The following is a 22,057-nucleotide window of genomic DNA, read 5'->3' as shown; positions in this document are numbered from 1 at the left end:
GATCAAATATACTTTACACCCGCGATCAAATATACTTTACACCCGCGATCAAGTATACTTTGCACCCGCAAGCAAGTATACTTTTTACCCATGATCAACTATACTTTGTACCCATGATCAAGTATACTTTACACCCGCGATCAACTATACTCTACACCCCCGATCAACTATACTTTGTACCCATGATCAACTATACTTTGTACCCTGATCAAATATACTTTACACCCGCGATCAACTATACTTTGTACCCTGATCAAATATACTTTACACCCGCGATCAAATATACTTTACACCCGCGATCAAATATACTTTACACCCGCGATCAAGTATACTTTGCACCCGCAAGCAAGTATACTTTTTAACTTGATCAAATATACTTTACACCCGCGATCAAGTATACTTTGTACCCATGATCAAATACCCTCCATGATCAAATATACTTTATACCCATCACTAATATACTTTGTATCCCGATCAAGTATACTTTGTACCCATGATCAACTATACTTTATACCCATGATCAAATATACTTTACACCCCCGATCAACTATACTTTGTACCCATGATCAAGTATACTTTGTACCCGTGATAAAGTATACTTTTTACCCATGATCAACTATACTTTGTACCCATGATCAAGTATACTTTGTACCCTGATCAAGTACACTTTGTATCCACAGAATCTGCAATAAATCAGTTATGGTCAGTAAAACTCGAGTGCACCACTTGACAATCGAATTTCTCTCAAACCAGTCGAATCGGTTAAATTGATAGAGCGAAATGATGTTACAAGGTATGTGGCTTGAACTGCATATGCTATTAGCCAGACTTAAGGACGAAACATTGTTTAAAGATTTCATTTCATGTCTCTGGTCTTTAATTACGAATTTTTAAACTTTCATTAAAATGTTTATGAAAAAGTAAAATTCGAAGAGATAAGTTTTCAAAACATTGTTATTTAACAAAACGATTTCGTTACGGCTGATCTCGTTAGTGCAAACGAAATTTTTGTTCGAATCCAATTTTTTGTTTGAGACGTGTGAGCATCAGTCTTATCCGCTAGTAGATTAGCTAACGCTCCAAAGAAGTGCTCAGCCTCTACACCCATTCCACCATTCATGGAAAATATTAACGGAGTGAATGATCCATGATCAACTTTGATAATTCGTTCGTTGTAGTTTCTCTTCTTTTCCCGTTCCTTTGACGCAAAAGCGCTTTTGAGACTTTGGGCTGTGTATCTTAGAGCATAGGCGTTGAATACCTTTACATATAAAAATACTCATTGTCCACGAACCCAAAAGCCTCTAGCACTGATGTCAGCTCTCGCGTTGTCAGTCGTGATTCGATGGCGACATCATGTGTCACTTAATTCAATATTTGAGCAATTGTATCCCTCAAAGTGTTGTGCCGCTGGTAGATGAACCCTCCTTTAGGGCAGGAAAGTGCATGATCGACAGAGAACAACTTGCCACACGCACATGCCGATGGCAAGTGCTTCATGTTCCATCTGTATCGGACGGCAATTGCGTCGAAGAACTCTCTTTTTGATAAGTTGAAATTTTCAGATTTCAGAGGTACAGTGGTCAACCAATTGGATGCACCTTTAGCTTGAGCAAGATCGTTCGCTTTCAGCTCTTGATGTGTCATTTCTCTGCGGAGATTTTCGAGATTGTTCTTCCTTCTTTCCGTTTTCTCTTGATCTCAGACTTTGCTGCCCTGTTGTCAACGTCGTACACTGGCCTCTGTTCGATGATGTTTTGGGAGAACTTCATTGTTAGTTCTCTGGAGATGATAAGATTGGTATGGCTAATCCTCGCATACGCACCGGTAGTGACAAGAGTAGTCTTTCTTTGGCGCTGCAGTGATGGTTTTCAGTAATTGAAAGAATGAAATGTTTGTTAATAACTTCATCGAGGGGCTTCAGGTATTCCTCAATTCCGGGCATCACACGTAGGTAGTAGGTGAACTTGCTAACATATCCACCAACAAATGCACAGTAGGCGAGGTGTGGTTCTGATCTTGCGATATCACTCAGTGTTTGGAGCTCAGCTTGCCAATTTCCTATCAGTTTCTTCACATATTCCTGTTGGCCACCATCTCGACCAATGAAACCGCCAAGATATTTGTGTCCGTCAACCATGATGTTGATTCCAGTGTCTTTGGAATAGCACCTTTGCTTCTTCGAGCTTCTCCTCCTTAACTATCAAATACGACTTGGAGGCTTTTGGGTTGTAACCTAGGAGAGGTCCTAAGTCATTGACGTCATCCCACCACTTTTTCAGGGCTTGAAGCTTACTTACTTGACTTTAAAAATATTTGACGTCAAATATTTTGACTTTTATGACGTTTATAAATGAGCGCAAAATCCAGGTAAAATGGTGATAACTCGTGAAAGAAATTAATAAAAACTAAAAGAACTACCCCTAATTTCAGCTCCGTAAACCAATTATACCGTTCTCTACACTGCTCTAAAGTTTTCGAACAAACAAAAAAACTCATAAACAAACATTCTGAGATTCTAGCTCAAACTGAACTAAAAAAGTTTGAAGTTAAAAACATATTCCGACGTCAGTACGATCAAGACAAGATTTGACGTCAAATCACAGTTGTGAGCTGGCAGTAGAGCTGGCAGTAGAGCTGACTGACAGGTCGCTGGTTTTAAAATGACTGTATTTTTTTGTATGGTTGAGTAAGAGATCAGATCAGTTTATTTGCTCAGAATTTCATGCTCTTCCAGAATATACCAATCAATTTCGTTTATTTTGACTTTTGAAACTCAGCTGTTTTCCTACCCCTCTTTCATTTTCCCTTGCAGTTTTGCATATTGCGTCACTATTTTGGTCATAAAAAGTTTTCCTGGGCCTTATCCGCATCCTCCCTCTCAAAAATATGTTATAATACAATGTTCTTTGGGATAGACTAAAATGGCTAGGTCCTAAAAATATGTCATGGAGCTCCAGGCTTGCCCCCTACTATTATATGAAATCTATAATACACTAAAACGTGTGTGTTTACAACGTTTTGTAAAAAGTTTTCGAAAATCTAACAAAGCTCTACAAAGCCTCCTCTTCATGGCGTCGAACGATCATATTTTTGCACCTTATATAGATTTCCTACTAGACTAACTTTGAGACGCCAAGGAACTATTTTCTATACAGGAAGTTTGGAGCTGAATGGGTCAAAATCAACCTTTTTCCCAAATTTAATTTTTCATTTTGAAGAATTCTTATTCAGATGCTCTTTAAAACTTTCCGCTTACAATAGCGGCTCCCTATCACTTCTTCGAAAGTCTCCGGCCGATTTTTTTCCGTATACCGCCATAACGCCATACCACCATTTTTTCCCGCCCTTACTATCACTGTAACGGACGATAACATCGTCTACGATGGCTAAGAAGATCTAAAATATAATTTTTCTTAGCCATTTACTTAATTGTGGTTAAAAATTGCAATGCAATGTTATCTTTTTTCTCCTTTATTTTCTAAAATCGGCCGCTATCTTTCTGCCGTTAGAGTTTTTTTAGATGTGTAGTGATTCACTGGATTGGGACACGCAGCGTGCGACGCTGCGCATACGGCTAGTTCTTTTTACTACTCTATTTCTATTTCCTATGGGCGAACTGTATTCAATATCAGATACTATTTGTAGGCAATTGCTGCTCAAACCCTGCAAACAGAGTTGGTAACGGGTGATCATGTAAAGCATTTGAGAGAACAATGCCAAGCGTATTTGGTGAGACATCCTCCAATCATCGGAAGCCCTGGAATTCATGTAAAAGTTTCAACTCTAAAGAAATGCCAGAAGAATGAAAACCACGATATTTTGATACTAACGCAACCAAACAAACTCACAGGATATCTTCTCCACAATAAAGATGACCGATACTCAAATGCTGATAAAGCATGGGTTCTACCCATTGCTCAAGGGAGTATGGTCTTCAGTGAGACAAGTTTTAATATCCAACCGAATATTGATGTATCCAATACTGTTGATTTATACCAAGGCAACAGTCATCTAGCTGAACAGCGTGCCAAAAGATGGATTTGTCAGAAAAAAGGAATCCGCTGCAATAAAGCGGGAGGGTACTTGGCCGGGTACAATCTCAAGATTCTTTCGGGGACTGCTTTTTACAAGCTATGGTTGCAAATTATGCAAATGAACTATAAACACGCAGATGTTTGATTATATTGTTTTCTTCTGATATTCGAGAGCGTGCTTTCAGTGCAAGTTGTACTCGAATACTTCCTTGATCTTTCTAGAAGTTTTTAAAATATATTTTTTGTGAAAAATAGGACAAATCCTTAACCTATGAAAACATACCTATCTTTTAATTTTTTATAAATAAAGCCCGTTCGCTTTAAATGTGCACTATTTTTGTTGCCATACTGAAACTACTCTCACGGGAATTATTCTAATTATTAGAGACTGACACATGATAGCAAAAAAGAGTGCATACGTAAAGCAAAATGGAGTTCAGAATTTTCATAGGACTTCTTTGTAAAGTCTTTTTTTATTGGGACCAAGTACCAATACACATGTACCGTAAATACTCGAATAAGCGCTCGGGCGCTTATTTAATTTTTCAGGCTCTAAGGGGGGCGCTTATTCGAGCGGGCGCTTATTTTTTTATTTCAGAAATTCGTATACCAGCAAAATTCGGAATCTGCTTAAACTAACTGTCTCAAAGGGTTTATTTGAAAAAAAAGGATGAATAAAAGAAAAATTGGAAAAATCCAATTGACAATTTCTATCATTTTATTCTTAATATCGCTTTCTTTCTTTTTAAGACACAAGTATCTACTCAATACTGTATCTTATTCAATCAATAACAATATTCGAATAAGCGCCCCTCCCTGGAGCTCATTAGGAGCTTTTCCATTGTATTTTCTGTCATGGTATTTCGAAAAATTAAACAATAAATAGCTATGAAATCTCTCAACAAGTAATCTCATTATGACTGAAACCTTTTTGTCGTAAGGCTAGGCTACGGCAAATCTTGCAAATTTTACTATATATAGAAAAGACTGAATAAAAAACATGCACACCTAAAAAAAAATCACTTTTTTTCGTTGTTTTGGTTCTTTTGTTTGACTTGAAATGCTAAAAGGGAATTCCTTTGGCTCAAAATGACATTTCAAATGGAAGCTAATGCCAGCACGATGGCATCATTAGGCGTTTGACAAAGTATACTTGATCATGTGTGCAAAGTATACTTGATCGCAGGTGTAAAGTAAACTTGATCAGGGTACAAAGTATACTTGATAGGGGTACAAAGTATACTAGTGATGGGCACAAAGTATATTTGATCAGGGTACAAAGTATATTTGATCAGGGTACAAAGTATATTTGATCAGGGTACAAAGTATACTTGATCAGGGTACAAAGTATACTAGTGATGGGTACAAAGTGTACTTGATCATGGCACAAAGTATATTTGATCAGGGACAAAGTATATTTGATCGGGGTACAAAGTATACTTGATCATGGGTACAAAGTATATTTGATCGGGGTACAAAGTATACTTGATCAGGGTGCAAAGTATACTAGTGATGGGTACAAAGTATATTTGATCAGGGTACAAAGTATACTTGCTGGCGGGTGCAAAGTATACTTGATCAAGTATACTTGCTGGCGGGTGCAAAGTATACTTGATCGCGGGTGTAAAGTATATTTGATCGCGGGTGTAAAGTATATTTGATCAGGGTACAAAGTATAGTTGATCATGGGTACAAAGTATAGTTGATCGCGGGTGTAAAGTATACTTGATCGCGGGTTTAAAGTATATTTGATCAGGGTACAAAGTATACTTGCTCGCGGGTGCAAAGTATACTTGATCGCGGGTGTAAAGTATATTTGATCGCGGGTGTAAAGTATATTTGATCATGTGTACAAAGTATAGTTGATCATGGGTACAAGTATACTTGCTTGCGGGTGTAAAGTATATTTGATCGGGGGTGTAAAGTATACTTGATCGCGGGTGTAAAGTATATTTGATCAGGGTACAAAGTATAGTTGATCATGGGTACAAAGTATAGTTGATCGCGGGTGTAAAGTATACTTGTAATGGGTACAAAGTATACTAGTGAATTCGATCTGGTCAGTAAAATAGTTTCGGGTACAAAGTATAGTTGTAGCTTTCACAAGTATAGTTTGTACCCGTGTACCACGCTAACCGGACCTGATCCCTCAATTGAATACAAAAATAACTTTCTGAAAGTGGTCAAAAGCGTTAAATTTCGACCTATCAAATTAAACAGAAGCATAATTACTTGACGCATCATTATTTCCGTTTCAGTCATTAAAAATGATAATTAGCTGCATAAATGACCATTTGTTATATAAAGAGAAAGTTGAATTTCAATTAAAATTACATTAAATATGGGTTTCGAGGTACATCCAGCCTTACAAAGACTTCATCCAGTTAGATTAAATTGATTTTGATGATAATCACGTAAAGGCTATTTCGATTGCCAATTTTAAAATAAAATTTTGATAGGTCGATTTTTAACGTTTTCGAGCACTTTTTGAAAGTAAATTCTTTGTTCAATTGAGCATAAGTTTTGATCTAATCAATTGGATTTGATAAATGAGCCATCAAAATTTAAGTCCATCTTTCTTCTTTCTAACGAAATGATTAAAATTTTTTAGATTCTCAGAAAATTAGTTTCAAAGAGAGAAACCTTTTTGTGGCGCATCCGGTATATAATGTTAATTTTTTGTTATAGATTATTAAGTCAAGTTGATAGGAACAGAATTCCTAGGTTTTTTGCTGTTACTCATATTTAGAATTGTCGGTTTTATCAATGCTGATTCTAGGGCCCCAAAATACTGGTTGACCTTTAAAATGCTCTATATTTTACTCGTCTTCTAAAACCACAGATGTATCTGCATTTTCTGAAAGGCAATAGATTTAGAAAGTGTCCTATGGCCTACATTTTGGGGGCCGTCTCCGTTTTACATATACATGATAAATATGTACAAATTTAAACCTACAAATTTCGTCACGCAAAAATTGATACAAAAAGCTTTAAGCTCAAAAGATTTTCGATAAAAAATACGAATTCACTATGGGTGCTTTTTCACTGAGATTGTCTGGCGAAAATCGATTAGCTGAAATACAAAGAAAATTGATAGGAAAACATTACTGACTCCTAAAACAGAGCGTTTATGAACTTTTGAATCTGGAATTAATTGCAGCATAGTTGACAAAATTTAATTGAAAATAATTACAAATTAGTCGTTTTTATAAACAGTTCTCCAACAGTGGAGGCAGTTCTTTCATTTTATGCAAGAACCAAACCATTTCACTGCTGATAAATGTTGATGCTCTGAATGCTATCTTATTGCAAACAATCTATTTTCGGTGTATCTTTGGATTAATTGGTCATTAATCCAAGAGAGCTCTACCCCTCTCTTGGAGAACAAAAGGTTTAATGACCAATTTTCGACGTTAAATCTTGAATGCTGATATAAAGCGATCAAAATCTGATGTTAAGCACGAATCTTCATCGTATATTTTTTACAACCCTTAGAAATTTATGAAAAGGACCGTTGATGTGAACCACTTATCTATCTAGCGTAGTGAAAAACCACCCGTAGTGAAAAAGCACCCTATATGCACGTCTTCTTTCAACAAACTCTCTCAAAAAGTGCATGCAAAAAAGGGCGATCACTGGGCGAAATCATAGATTTCCCAAATTGTAAATATAGTAAAAATATATATAAAAAATGGTATTTCAATGAATTTCAAGCGGACTTTGAAAGTCCACCTTTCGAACGTGTAAATATCTGAAATATATTGAAAAAATATGATAATTCAGGGATTTCCATCTATTTGAAAGATGATATCTTTTCTATATTTCAATATTTTGAAAATACGAAATTTTCATGTCGTTAAAATCTCTTGAAATATGATATTTCATTAAATTTTCGCTAAATTTAAAAATTGAAATTTCCATCAAATGAGAATTCTTGAAAATTTCACATTTCACTAAATTTACAATTTTTGAAATATGAGAGCGCCAATCTAAAATGGCGGCATAGATCTTAAACCGGGGGTCACTAGAAAACCAATATGATTCGTATGATATCAATATTTACAATGTAAATATGTTTTAGAAGATTGCTCCGGTTTGGTTTTAAATTAAATCGAATAATTTCAATTCGGAGAACACCTAATTGTATGGTGATTATATTATATTTTTGAGAGTATCTTAAGTAAAATTTAATAACGTAACCCCCTGACCAGATGCCAGATTCCCTTTACGAAATCAAAACATTCAAAACCAGTTTTCAATTCGGCAGGTACAAAATGCATAAAACATAATGCATATTGCATAATGCATAATAGTATTGTGTAATTTACAGAACGATTTTATATTTCCTAAAAATCTCCTTTGCAGAGGTTCTGTGTGAGTTATTTACTATGTTTTCTAACTTACTGAATGACTTACCGACAGATCGCCACCGGTGGGATTCGAACCCACTAAATGCATTATTACCGCAATAACCTCTTTAGAAAAGTTTCTTGTAAACATTCCAATCAGAGGGATCGGAGGGATTTCCCCAGATATAATATTTACTTTTCGAATCCGAACGAAAGAGAAAATATTCGAATCATAACAACAAAGGGTTTTCCGCATAAATAATAAGAAGATGCAACAGATCAGAAAGATTTCCCCCTTCTTCCTTCTCAAAAGAAACATAAACATTCGAATGTAAAAAGATTCGAAGTCTATTTTCTTTGATCTAGCTTCCGGATGAAGCTCTTTAATTTATATTGGCTGGATATTGGCTTATGTAACAAAAAGCATTCACATGGTTAATGCTTTGCAAGAGGGTAAACCCGTTGAAATTTATTCGCAATTGTTCGAAAAAATCTCTGAGAAAACCCAGAAAGATCTTGCTTCAAAATTTACGTTTCCGAGTAAGAAAAGTAATATACGGAGGAGATATTTTCGTGTTTTTTCTACAATATACTACGTTCTGTAAAATACAACTATGAAAATCAAAATGGCGACAAGCATTTTCAGTGGATCATGGATTTTCTTCATCATCCAAAATTCAAATTTACAGCTTTCTACCCTTTATTTTCTGGTAGAAAATGATATATTTGTTTTGTTGAAAGTATTATCTTTCAAATTCTCCTTATTATAGCCTCTAAAATTGACATTTTTCAAATATTATGCATTATGCATTATGCAATATGCATTATGTTTTATGCATTTTGTACCTGCCGGTTTTCAATTTTGTGGTTTCTTTGAGTGTTAAAGTTGGAGTGGTGGAAGTGATAAGCTGATCTGGTGTAAGAAAAATGGAAAGGAGAAACATAATTTAACCACAAAATCATGATGTGTAAGTATTAATTCACCCATTTATATCAACAAATGAGTCTAGTTACTGCTATGTCTATCTATCCTAAACTAAGGGTCAATCAGACAACACTCATTTAAGGATTTTTTGTTTCTTTAATTTGCCTTTGCAATTTGTCATGTCATTCATTCAGATCAGGGGTATATTTTCTACTTCTTTTTTAACTTTTTTGTAAATGTTGTTTTCCTTTGCTGTTTTTTTGTTGTCAAAATGTTTGACTCATTTGTCTTTCTACTTTACAGGTCGTGATACTGTATCATAACATAAACTCCACGAAACCATTTCTCGTCAAGTAAATCAAGGGTAAGGTAAGGGAATTATCTGCTTATTTGTATGCTACTTTTTTTAAAAGAACTATAAGCTGGATAATTTGCTATATATGTAGGTATTTCAAGGTTTTTTTTAGCAATGAAATGTTTTTGGCAAAGCTTTCGTCTCAATTTTTGACTATTCTGAGATATGATTAAAATTATCTTTGTTTGTGAATGAATGATGGAGCAATATATATCAGTTTTGTTTATTTTTATACAGGTTAAATGACTTTATCAAGCACTGAAACTGTACAATTCTCTGCACCATAAAGAAAAATCCAGATAGCCTACACTACATGATCTGACAGACAAAACAAAAAAGGTATTTATCACAGAATTCAATTTTTTTTTCAACTATTCCTAGTCCATTTGCTTTACGAGGTAACCTTTTCTCTCGAAATTAGAGATCAAATGTATATAAAGTGATTTTACTAAACTGTTGTTTTATAGCCAATGTTTTGTTAATTGCCCGGAGGGGGGCACTTAGTCAAAATTGGATATGGGGACGTTCTGCTGGGCAGTGTCCCTTTTTTATACTCTGAAGATATCTAACAGGGTGCAAAATTTTCTAATTTTCAAGACGAGTTTCTGATAGGGTCGATTATTTTGATTATTTTGGACAATTTTCAGGGTGGAAATGAGAAAATTTAAAAAATTTTCGGCTGCTTTTATTAATTTTTGCCACTCCAGGGTGAAAATGACAGGGTTCCAATTTTGCCAAAAGTTCACATCGGACAGGATCAACTTTTCAAACTCCAGTGGTACTTCCCCGTCGGCCGTCAAGGTCAGAGCCCTTGGATTAATTTCGTATTTACTTTTGATAGACTGACCATATTATTATTATCGATTTTCAATTTTTCTTCAGGGAACACCATGAACTGACATGATTTTTGAAGAAAGCTGGTTGACTTATGATCCTGAAATAGAGTTATTTGGCAAGTGACGGTTACTGATTTCTTTGATGTTTTGAATGTTTGTTTCAAGAGCTACAAGTTGCTTGAAATAGGATACTGATCTTGGAATTTTAATAAAGAAAGTTTGACCAAAGTTTAACTTATTTGACTAATACTCTTAAGTTTTTGCCCTCATACATTGTATACATAGCATTTGTATTTTTTCTGTGTTTTTTTAACTTGTAATTTAGATTATCTAAATATTAAATTTACTTTATCTTATTTAATATGAATTTTTAGTTCTTCTAAAGATGAAATAGATAAGTAACATGAAATGTAAACTAAAAAGTAACCTTTGTGTCTTCCTTCCTTTTTAGCTCTATTTTGATACATCGAAACTTAACATTTGTAATTTGGAAATCTTTTAAACTTGATGTTTCATCCTTGTGTAAAGATAATAATGATGAAAATTTTCCTTTGGGAAATGTTTTAAACTTGAAATTACATTCCATGGAAAGTTAGTAAATGTAATATTTCCCTTGTTGAAAACTTCTAAACTTGAAATTTCATTATATGTAAAGTTAGTAAATATGATAATTCCATGTGTCAGGAAATGTCTGAATAGGAATTCTCCATCTTTACATTTCAAAGGAAATATGGTCTTTCAAAACGTATGAAATATATAGAAAATGTTAGATTTCCTATATATTTCCTACATTAGAAATCTATGATTTCGCCCAGTGGATCTTAAAATCTATACAGTAATGACAAAAGACGCACGATACAATACACATGACGATACGCACAACACAGAACATTAACATACTAATTATTCAAAACGCAACATCAATTAAATTTCTAAAACAATATTTCTATTTCAAATGGAATTTATCGGGTAAAATCCTGTAAAAGATTGTAGCAGAGCTATAGGCTTGGCCCTTACAATAGTGCACATTTTCATTATTTTTGAAAATATTAGCAACTAGCCGTCCCGGCGTCGTCCGAGACGACTTCTTACTCCTTTTAATACGCTCGCTTCGCTCGCTTTTCTATTTTTCAGAAACTTGTAGGGATTTGTATTCAAATGTACTTATTTTGCGAGAAGAAATGTTCTTAAATTTAGGCCTTTTTCGTAAAAATTGATGTTTAAAATTTTTAAGGGGACACTAAAATTAATGCACATTAAAAAATATGGTGAAAGTATTTTTAGTTGAATTTTGATTTTTCTTCTCCTTATTAACCCTATTCGTACTAGGAGGGGGGGGGGCTCTTTCTGTTCGGAGGTCAAACTATTGCTAATAGCTCCTGAAATAATAGAGCTTTTGCCGTGAAAATTTCTGTAAATTCCTAACTTTTCTTTAGCTTCAAAATAAAAAAAAATTTGACACCTAAATATTTTCACACCTTGAGCATGATGACATTTCTGACAGTAAGGTGTCACAAAAATTGACACTTTTCCAATACAAATTTATTTTCATTGTCAAATATATCGTTTAAACCGTAATTTATTGAATATTTAGGATAAAATAAGCATTTTAAACTCAGGCAACTTTTTTCTAAAGCCTTTGTTGGAATACAATAGCTATTTATAAGAACAAAGGAAATTTTCGGTTTTTGCTCACTTTGGGCATGATGAGTGACGTCATCAAAAAAATTTTTTGTCAAAAGTTACCTTACGTCACAAGGATCTTGTGTGCCAAATTTCATCCAAAAAGACCCACTAGATCAAAAGTTAAGGGGTGGTACAGGAAAAGCCCCCCCCCCCTAGTTCTGAACCGCCCCTAAAAGCCTAGTATGAATAGGGTTAAATTGTATAAATTTGTCATAATTTCTTTTGTTGAAAACCTCCAAACAATAATGTTCTTGACTCGCTAAAAATAATGCTCATGCAAATATTGGTGAAAATTGAGTTAAAATCTTCTCGCGAGAAATCGGTCATACTTTAAACGTGCTTTTTTGGGGGTTTTTGGGAGAGGAAAGACTATTATTTTCCTCACGCAAGGATGAAGATAAATAGAAATTCAAATTCAGTATTAGAGGTACTTGGCAACACCGATCACTTCAAAGACCACAGTGCTTTACGGTGGAATATAAAGAGTGCCTTTTTTCAATACCTCTTAACAGAGTCAACAATTATTTAACAATTAAACTCAATGCGTAAGTAAAAGCGTTTTCATTTTGCTATCTCAATATAACAAAAAATAGCAAACATTGATTAAAAAATTTCATAATTGAATTGGGAATAAGTCATCAACTTTTCTCATATTGTCCATTAAATTGAAATGTTTTTATCAGAGTATCAAATAGAAGGGAAATGTCATCGGAGCTTTATTAATCTCAAGGGTAATCATAAATATGATGTCTTTTTGAAAACTCAAATTTTATCTTCGACGTATTCCCATGTGAATCAAAATTATTTCATAACCGACATAAACTTTTTTTAAAACTAGTCATAGCTTTCACTAAATGCCCCCACAGAAAGGTCATGTCATGCACTTATAAAGCTTTTAATGCTTTATAAATTAAAGCATAAAAAATAATCCGGAATAATTGATTGATTTAATTATTTATTGATTGGTTGAATAAAAAATCATATTCCATTAACAAAATACTTGAAGAATTCATGCAGCTTGACAATTTAATAAAATTCAAGGAAAAGCTGGAAAAGCTTCTCAAAAACATACTTCGAAAATCATGGTGTCATTATCTTACTGACTTTCACATCTCCTTCTTGTTTGTTTGTTTTTTCTTACAACGATATTTGTCATGATCATTCACTAAATAGACCTTTTCCAATAATGCTGCAGACATCTTAGATTGTAGGCAAAATATATAGCGGTGAATAAATCAACAAGGTAACCAATCAGAAATAGCTTGCTTATTTTTCATTGGCTGCTATATATTTCAATAATTCTCTTTGCTACTTTGCCTAATAAACAATAGTAAGATGATAAGATGATAAAATTTATCAAAAAGTTCTGCGCCATCTGAAATAGACCAATCCTAGTTAAGGCCCGGGCTCCACTTGCGTACGCTGTGATTGCAGTCAAAAGAAAAATAAAAGAATGTCATTGTGGTCCATTAAAGACGTACAGTCGAAAAGTTCAAATGTGTTTTTTTTTTCAAGTGCATAGTACTTTTTCATGACACAATCTTTTCTCCAGGCTGAAAGGATTGAAGCCATTAAGATATGATTGCAGCGCAGACAATGAAGATACGGCGGGCCTTCAGGAAACTAGACTCTTTGAGCTTTTTAGCTATATACTCTCACTTTAAGGTGTTCCTGTATGACTGTCTGTGTGCCTAGTCTAACCACTGTTAAATTGGAGCTATTTCACCAAACTCCTGGAGCGTAAGTTATTTAGGCTATTACAACTGCATGAAAAAGTTGAACGTGCGCATGCAAAGTTAAACGAATGTAAACAAACTTTTTTCAGGTTTTTAAAATAGATTTACCACACTGAACAAACAGTGAAAACACTCTAAGTGAGGTAAATCTATTTTGAATACCAAAAAAAAACATTGATTGACATTCAACACATTCAACCACTTTTGGATTCAACTTTTAATACTTATGTGTACTAGTACATTCAACCTTTTTGTACTTTGCCGGTATATTGTCTTACCAAGTTAAGAAGGACTTTCTCGAGTTACGACCATATGATGGTCTTTAAAGCTCAAGAAGCTCTATAAACAATAAAGCTAGTTATTAATATAATAACAGACAAAGATAAATTCGAAAATTACAGTTTGAACAAAAATATCAAGTGTACATTTGAAAACTTGAGCAAACTTCTTTAAAGACTCCAGAAAAAGAATTGAAATCATTGCTGAAATGAACTTCTGACTAAATTACAGTATTTAGTATTCAGTTTCAAAGACAAGAAACAAAATTTGACATACAAAACACTTTTTCATTTTTCCAGTCAAAATGAATCAGCTCATCATCATAACCAGTCTGCCATTTTGTTTGTTTTGATTTGCAGAAGTAATATTGTAATCAGATGTAATTCGTGTTATGGTGTAATCACTATACTTTTTCTATAATTTGCATTTATAACACTTGCTTCAGCTTTTCAATCCTAAATCAAAACTAATAAAATGTAATACGCAATAATGGTAATAGCATATAACGTAACATGAAAATATGTATAACATTTACCGCTGTATAATTTACCGCCATATTTTTGCGGAACACTTAATTGGCCGGAAAGCCGATTACGACGCAAACACAAAAACAAAAACAATTCGCAAAAAATCGAGATTCCAGTCCAATATATTGCGTGAAGCTATGAATGCCTCCTCAGTCGCTGCGCTCCTTGCGGGGGCAAAAAATATAAATTATGCTGATAGTGCTATTGCACAGTCAGTTGTGTTTCTCCATCAAGGAGAAATGTGCTCTCTTGAATGGAAGTGCACTTGGCGAATAGAATTGAATATACAATCAAAAAGGCGCGAAAAAAATTGCCGTGTATTTAAAAATCGCTAGCGAAAAAGCCTCATGCAAGAATGGGAGAGTTCCGATTTAAGCGTATTATAATATAGATACTTCTTGATTTTTTTGTTTGTCTGCCCTTTTGGTACATTTCAGCACCTATTTGCTTATTTACACAGAATTCGAAACGCAGGCTCGTGACGTATGCATGAACTTCTTGAAGACCTCTAGTCTCCCAATCAAAGACAATTTGGGAAAATACTTCAATTTATAGCGAGAAGTGGTAAAAATTCCAGGTCCTTTTGCCACAGATGTTGAATAGAATAATTGCGATCAGTGAACAATTTTATGGTAAGGAAGATTTTTCAGAAAAAAAGCAATCGCCCTTACTTGTGAGAAATTCAAATATTCATAATTATCTTTTGTTTAAAAACGATATGGGAAGACTACGTCTGAGGGTCTCGAAAAACCTACCCTTAAGGGCACGACACATGCCGTGGGTCAGACCATATGAGTCCCCCCGGGTTACCACCACATTAACTACCATTGACATAGAAGCTTTTTGGTCCAGCGCGCAGTGGAATGGACCTTTAAAAAGCAACTGATCGAAAAATTTTTGTCTTTGTCGGGGCCTGTAAGCGCAATAAATTAACAAGTCCAGGCTAAAACAACCGCCGATCTAGAATTTTTGCCCCGCCTACCCGAGCGATGTTTGACCTATGTTTTGGATTGAATTCGTAGCAGAGTAAAATTTCCCGGTAAGATTAAAGGGTTGCTTCAGGTAGGACTAAAGTTGCGGATGGGAATTAACCCCTGGTTAGGGTTTTAGCCCCCGGGTAGAGTTTGGAGTAAATACCATGTTTATAAGAAACTTTGAACTCCTAAATGCAGTTGTGACTCGATGGCCGAGTGGTTAACGCGCTGGAGTTCTACTCATAGGGGCTTTGGATATAGTGGGTTCGAATCCCAATAGCGGCAAAGAGTTATGTCCAGTACTATGACATATTACAGCTGGCAGCCAGCGGCAGTATCCCACACAAGTTATCTCCATAATGTGATCTCAGACTTAGTTTTGAAACACAATTTCATAAATGGTTATGTTAATATAACGTTAATAACGAAGTTGAAAGTCGTTCTCTGTAAAATTCACGGAAAAACGACAAATTCTCGATAAACACTCACAAAGATAAATTATGGCAGCACACCATCCCACCTATTATCTCTATAATATGATCTCAGACTTAGTTTTAAAAACAAAATTATATCAATAAACACCTCCTTAAGACAACTTACAGATGGAAACTCCGTGAAAAAACGACCGAAATATAACACACGCACTGGGCGAAATAATGTCTTTCAAATCGTCGGAAAGATGTAGGAAGGTCACATTTCCACACCTTTGGACAAAGTTGAAAGTTGGTCTTTCAACAAAAATTGGAAAGATGTGCACCTTACCTTTCAACATCTTTCGACCAGATCATCTTCCCATCTTTCCAAAAAAGTTGAAAGACGACCTTCTCAAACTTTCAAACAGGCTGGGAAAATGAAATTCCCAACTTCCTAATATGTTGAAATTTCATATTCTGACATCTTTCGACAGGTTTTAAAGTTGGTCTTTCAACAAGGATTGGGAAGTTGTGCACCTTACCTTCCAACATCTTTCGACCAGATCGTCTTCCCAGCTTTCCAAAAAAGTTGAAAGACCACATTCTCAAACTTTCAAACAGGCTTGAAAAATTAAATTCCTAACTTCCTAATATGTTGAAATGTCATATTCCGAAACTTTCTAAATACTTTGGAAGATGGTTTTTGCTTTTTTCGAAATCTTTCATAAACAAGTCTTCAAAAGTAAATGAGAGATCTTTTAAATAATTTGTGTTTATGTGCGGATAAATTTTTTCTGTGACATTAAAACGAACAATTCATATATTTACAAAGCATAGAAAACAGAAAATATGAAACAAAATAGTACGGTAGTGATGACTTTTTGCTAAAAAATTAAGTAGTCTAAATAAAATAATTCTGAATGACAAATTACACGTTTTGTATAAGAACAATTTTATTAGAACACGAGGCTGAAATTTGGCCAAAACCTAAGAACAATTAAGAACAATCTGAGCCTCAGCTTTCAGAAATTATCAAGAAAACACTTATTTTAATAGATTTTAACTGATTTTTAAGTAAAGAAACTAAGCGGCTAAGAACATCATAAGAACATTTAAGCCTGGAAAATTGCAAAAATTAAGAACAGCCCAGCCTGAGCAAGAATCTACTGGTTCTTATAAAAAAATGCGTGTAATTTCTATAATTTAATTTCATTTTCAATAATAAAATAACTAATCTAAATTATAAGTTTTTAGAATCTTCGTCCCTATCAAGGAATAGATTGGCCATAGGGCTTCAAAGGACATTAAGGGGGTAGTCATATGAGATTTTGAAATTTGGTGAAAAATTTATCAATTTCGGGATTTAGGGCTTTTTAGGATCCTTTATGCTTCCTTAACATACCCTGAAAATTTCAAGACCGTAGCATAAATATCTGCCGAGATATTGGGTTTCTTATGAGCCCTGGTATACAATTTTCTCCTTAGCAACGGGAAATCACATCCGTTGCTAGGGCCTCATCTCCGTATGGCTGCTCTAAACATAGCATCATGACATATCAAATGAAAGCTCTTTTTACGCCCTTTTCGGGCGTCTAAGTCAATACCGCCTTTTTTCCCCGGGATTTCTTAATATGACGTAATTAAAGATGGTAACCAAAGAAGTGGTATTTTCAAACACATTCACTTTGGAGGCAATCAGCTGTGTTTTTGACATGGAAACTGAGCTTATGTATTGTTTTGGATTGAATTATGATATTATTGAATGTTTCATTTCATTTCTCACATCTGGGAAAGCTTTGGAAGCCTATAATTTGAGTGAAAGCAACAATTTGATTCTGCGAACTGATGTTTTCGAGCAGTAAAACTTGTACACCGAAAAAAACTTTTCAAAGTGATGGACTGTAGACTATGAATAAAAGGAACCAAACGTATTCAATGATGTATCTATTGTGAGTCTTAGATCCAGTGGAAATCTAGTCTTTGATGAATCATGGCGCCAGAGGCGATCCTGGAAAATTGAGTAAAACTATGCATTGCATCATGATATCATGATTGACGTTCAACCCGTTGAAGACACGTTTCCCTAAGATCAACACTGAAATTCACCTGTAAATGATATAAACAGATTTGAGAGAGCACAAGGATGATATATTTTGTTGGCAATATGTTTTTTGATGAGAAAATGCACTTTTATTGACTTAAAGCCATGTTTACGCGTCGTACGCAGAGTTGACGCAAAATACTTGGAGATTCCCGGAGCATGAGGAAGGCCATTTTTCTCAAAAAATTTGGACTATTTTAGTATTTCCAGTACCTTTTCAACATTAAAAGTAATGTGTCAATCCATTTTAGTCAACCACAGCAAAAATTTTGTAAAACGGTCTATGTATCGCAGAAAAATTGAGAAAAACCTCTATTTTCAACTTTCTGCGCCGTTTTCTCAAAACACGTTTTAGGGGGTTTTCGCGCACCTTGTCAGCCTTTTCTCAGGATTGAGAAAAGCTATCGACTTGAAATTTTCAGGGTAGTTTTCCATTATGGTAAGCCTCAGGATGAATGAAGCAGTTTTTTAAAAAAATCATTTTTTGACTTTTAAACTGAAAAATTACAAATTTTAGGTTCCAGACCCCCTGGTTTGAAATTTGAAAATTTTTCCACTCATTCTGGAGACTTTCATAATACTAACCTTTACCAAAAGAAATTTTTTGAATAGCTTTCTTAGCTTTTCTTAAAAGGTTGACACAATATTTTTATAGCTTTTACCCCCTGGACGATATTACCCCCGTCTTTACTATTTTTAGAATTTTTTTTTAATTTTTCAAATCTTTTATAGTTGTGCTACAATTGTGGAAAGTTTTATTGAAAAATATTTACTACTTCAGAAGATATAACAAAAAGTTTAAAAAATGACATTTCAAATTTCTCATATGACTACCCCCTTAAATGATACATTGAAATTTCTATTCCCGTAAGTGCGAAATCCTCGTTAAATACTTTGGGAATGCTTTCTACAATGGAGATCAATTCTACTAAATTATAGACATTTTTATAAGCATACTGCAAACAAGCATATCCAGACTGATCTCTTGGAAAAAATTAAACATTGCCTATAAAGCATATGCTGAGCCTCAGTTAACAAAGTTTCAAATAATTTAATCTCCTAAATCACAAAAAAAACAAGCATAATGTGTAAATTGCACTATTTAAAATACCCTTATACATAAGTATAAAAAATTGTGTGATCCCTTTGCGAGTTTGAGAGAGAGAGAGAGAGAGAGAGAGAGAGTAAACTTTCAATGTTTGGAAAACTGGAATTGATTCCTGTGTTTCAAAACTATTTCTAATATTTTTTTGATAATTAAAACAAGATTCAATCCGAGTGGTAAGTCAAACTTCCTAGAAAAAAGTCAAAAAGTTTCTTGAATGGGCGGATGGTGGAACAAAATTATGGGCGGTGGGGTTTTAGGGAAGATTTGGGCGCCTGAGGGTATTAGCCGTTATTATAAATATAAAAACTAATGAAGTAAAAAATATGAAAAATATAAAAATACTGTATAATAAATTAAAAAATTATATGCAAATCACTCTAAAAAGATGACACTATGAATAATGAAAGCTATGCCAAATAAACTCTCTTGTGCTCAATTAGGGGAGGGTAGAAAAACCATAAAGTACAAGTCATTATTAAAAACTGATATTAAGATGATTTTCCCAAAATGCCCTAGTCTGAATAAACGTCCCACCTACTTTGTAATTAAAAAAAAAAATTGTGGACTCCGACATTTTGACAAAATTAATTTCAGGGGTAAACCAAAAGTCTATCCATTTTCTCAATTTAACATATTCTGGGATATTTTTGAATGCCTTTGAAGAATATTTTCAAACCTTAAACACATTATCCAACGAAAAATCTATACAGTAAAAGAAGCATAATCTGAACCAGACCGAAAAATTTTAAACTCCACCTTGTTATTCAGACCCCCACTTTTATTAGATTTTGCAATATTTTATCATAATTTATAATATACTTGGGACCTAGAGTATGAAAATATTACCAAGTTGAAACGAACTACCACATGAAGCATATAAATATCTTGATTGCATGATAGCAACATACATTTTTGTTTTCCAGCATCGTTTTTCAAGTGCATTTCAAAATCAGCCAGTAACTGTCCTTACGTCATGACCCTAATAAAACAAATAGAAATTGAATCAGTATTGAAATCCAGGCATACAAAATGGTGTATAACTAAAAGAGGTTTGTAAAATTGTTGATAAGTTATTTTACAGCTTTCAGTAGACTATAGTAGAAAGACCCTTTAGTAAGACAAATTATTCAGATTGTTTCTATTTCTAAAAAAGGTTACAAAAACCTATTTTCAAAAATATTTTGAACTTAGGTCAAGACTTTGTGTACTGTGACAAAATTTTAGCTTCTTTTGATGTACAATGGAATAGTATCATCAATAGTCTTGTATTACTGGATTATATTACAAAAAATACTTACCGTGTTGTATTTTGTTCCTTGTTCAATGGATAAAATTAATCTATTTTCAATGAAATCCCCAAAACTTGAATGGCTCAATGTCGACACACATTCAATGTATCCTATAAACATGAAAGTTTTATGAAAATTTGACACACTGTAAAGCTTGCCACTTCAGAGTTTAAAAAGTAATTTCTCTGTTCTACACATTTATTATAAGCAATCAGGCTGCTAAGGCTTGAGGCCTCAAATTTGTCAATATTTTCCACTATCTCGAAAAGTGACAGCTGTTTTAGATGGTCTAACCATGGCAAACTATAGCCTTTGACCCAATACACATAAATATGGTATAATATTAGGGGTATTCAAAGCAATTTTTTTAGAAAATGGACCAGAATGCTAAGTAACCCTAGGCCTGACCAGAAAATTGGAGTTGCTTATTAAAAAATGTGTATTTAATCATGTCATCTTTTTCAGTTCCATAGCAAAAACAAAAACGTCAACATTTCTTTGTTTTTAGACTAAAAAACTATGTCTAAAAGGCCTACCTTCAGCTATGTTATCATTTGATATTCCACCTTGAGTTTAATTTAACATCATTTTTTACTTCAACCATGTTATGACAAAATCTTCATTAATTCTAACAGGGAAGTCAGAATAAGAATTTTCCAAAATAAAATGATCTGACAGCTTGCATTCCAACCAACCGACTTTTATTTTATCTCCTGAAAATGGAAAGACAACTAGTTAAAACAAAAGTGACCAGCTTTGGTCCAGGGGTATCAAGCAGTTAGTACAAGACATCATACCAGTTGGTGCCTGGTGGTGTGTTATGTGAATTTGATTTCCTTACAAAAATCTTAAAATCGGTTTGCGGGTTGTCAGAGAAATTTATTATCTAAAATATTTCCTAAAATGTTGTAATCTCATATTGAAAGATGAAAAAATTCAAAGGTTCTAAAGGGACCAGATATTATTTTATCTGATATTCTTTTTATCTGTCACTGTAATGGTCGAAAACCTACTTTCAAGGATAGTACTAAGTGTATACCGTGAGTGGTCCTAAATTTGACAGCCTTGCTTAATTCCAACCCCCCAAATAAAGGGTATGAAAAATGTTTGCTTCAGATGCAATCGGCCGCACGGGACGCGCCGCGCATATACCGCGCGGTATATGTATATTGTTTTCATTTTAGTTTGTATCTTTGAAAGACCACGTCGGATTTAGGCAGGGCTGTCGGATTTAGGACCACTCATGGTATGTGTGATGATGTTACCAGCTTCTTACGAAAATGCATTTAGATGACATGTCTTGTACTAGCTGCTTGACCCCCTACTTGGTTGATTATCAAGAAGAATTCCTGTATATACATTACACATTATAATAGATAAAAAATTGGTATTAAAACGTCCTTGGTGGAAAACTTTTGAAAAGGAGGCTTTCACCTAGGGGG

At 34.1% G+C, this 22,057-nt stretch overlaps 2 long non-coding RNA genes across 2 annotated transcripts; one reads left to right on the top strand and one right to left on the bottom strand.

Annotated features, from left to right (window-relative positions):
* Nucleotides 1–9,623: 9,623 nt before the first annotated feature.
* On the top strand, nucleotides 9,624–9,938 carry LOC136819318 (uncharacterized). Its single transcript, XR_010848420.1, has 2 exons — nucleotides 9,624–9,680; nucleotides 9,904–9,938. It is a non-coding gene; the product is annotated as an uncharacterized lncRNA (long non-coding RNA).
* Nucleotides 9,939–20,069: 10,131 nt separating this feature from the next.
* Nucleotides 20,070–21,580, bottom strand: LOC136819331 (uncharacterized). Its single transcript, XR_010848422.1, has 3 exons — nucleotides 21,152–21,580; nucleotides 20,625–20,725; nucleotides 20,070–20,305 (listed from the first exon to the last, which is right to left on the bottom strand). It is a non-coding gene; the product is annotated as an uncharacterized lncRNA (long non-coding RNA).
* Nucleotides 21,581–22,057: the final 477 nt, after the last annotated feature.

Source organism: Clytia hemisphaerica, unplaced genomic scaffold, assembly GCF_902728285.1.
Source record: "Clytia hemisphaerica strain Z4C2 unplaced genomic scaffold, Clytia hemisphaerica genome assembly, whole genome shotgun sequence".
In the NCBI taxonomy this organism is placed as follows: Eukaryota; Metazoa; Cnidaria; class Hydrozoa; order Leptothecata; family Clytiidae; genus Clytia; species Clytia hemisphaerica.
Note: the sequence above shows the minus strand (reverse complement) of the source record. Positions and strands in the feature narration are given on the sequence as shown.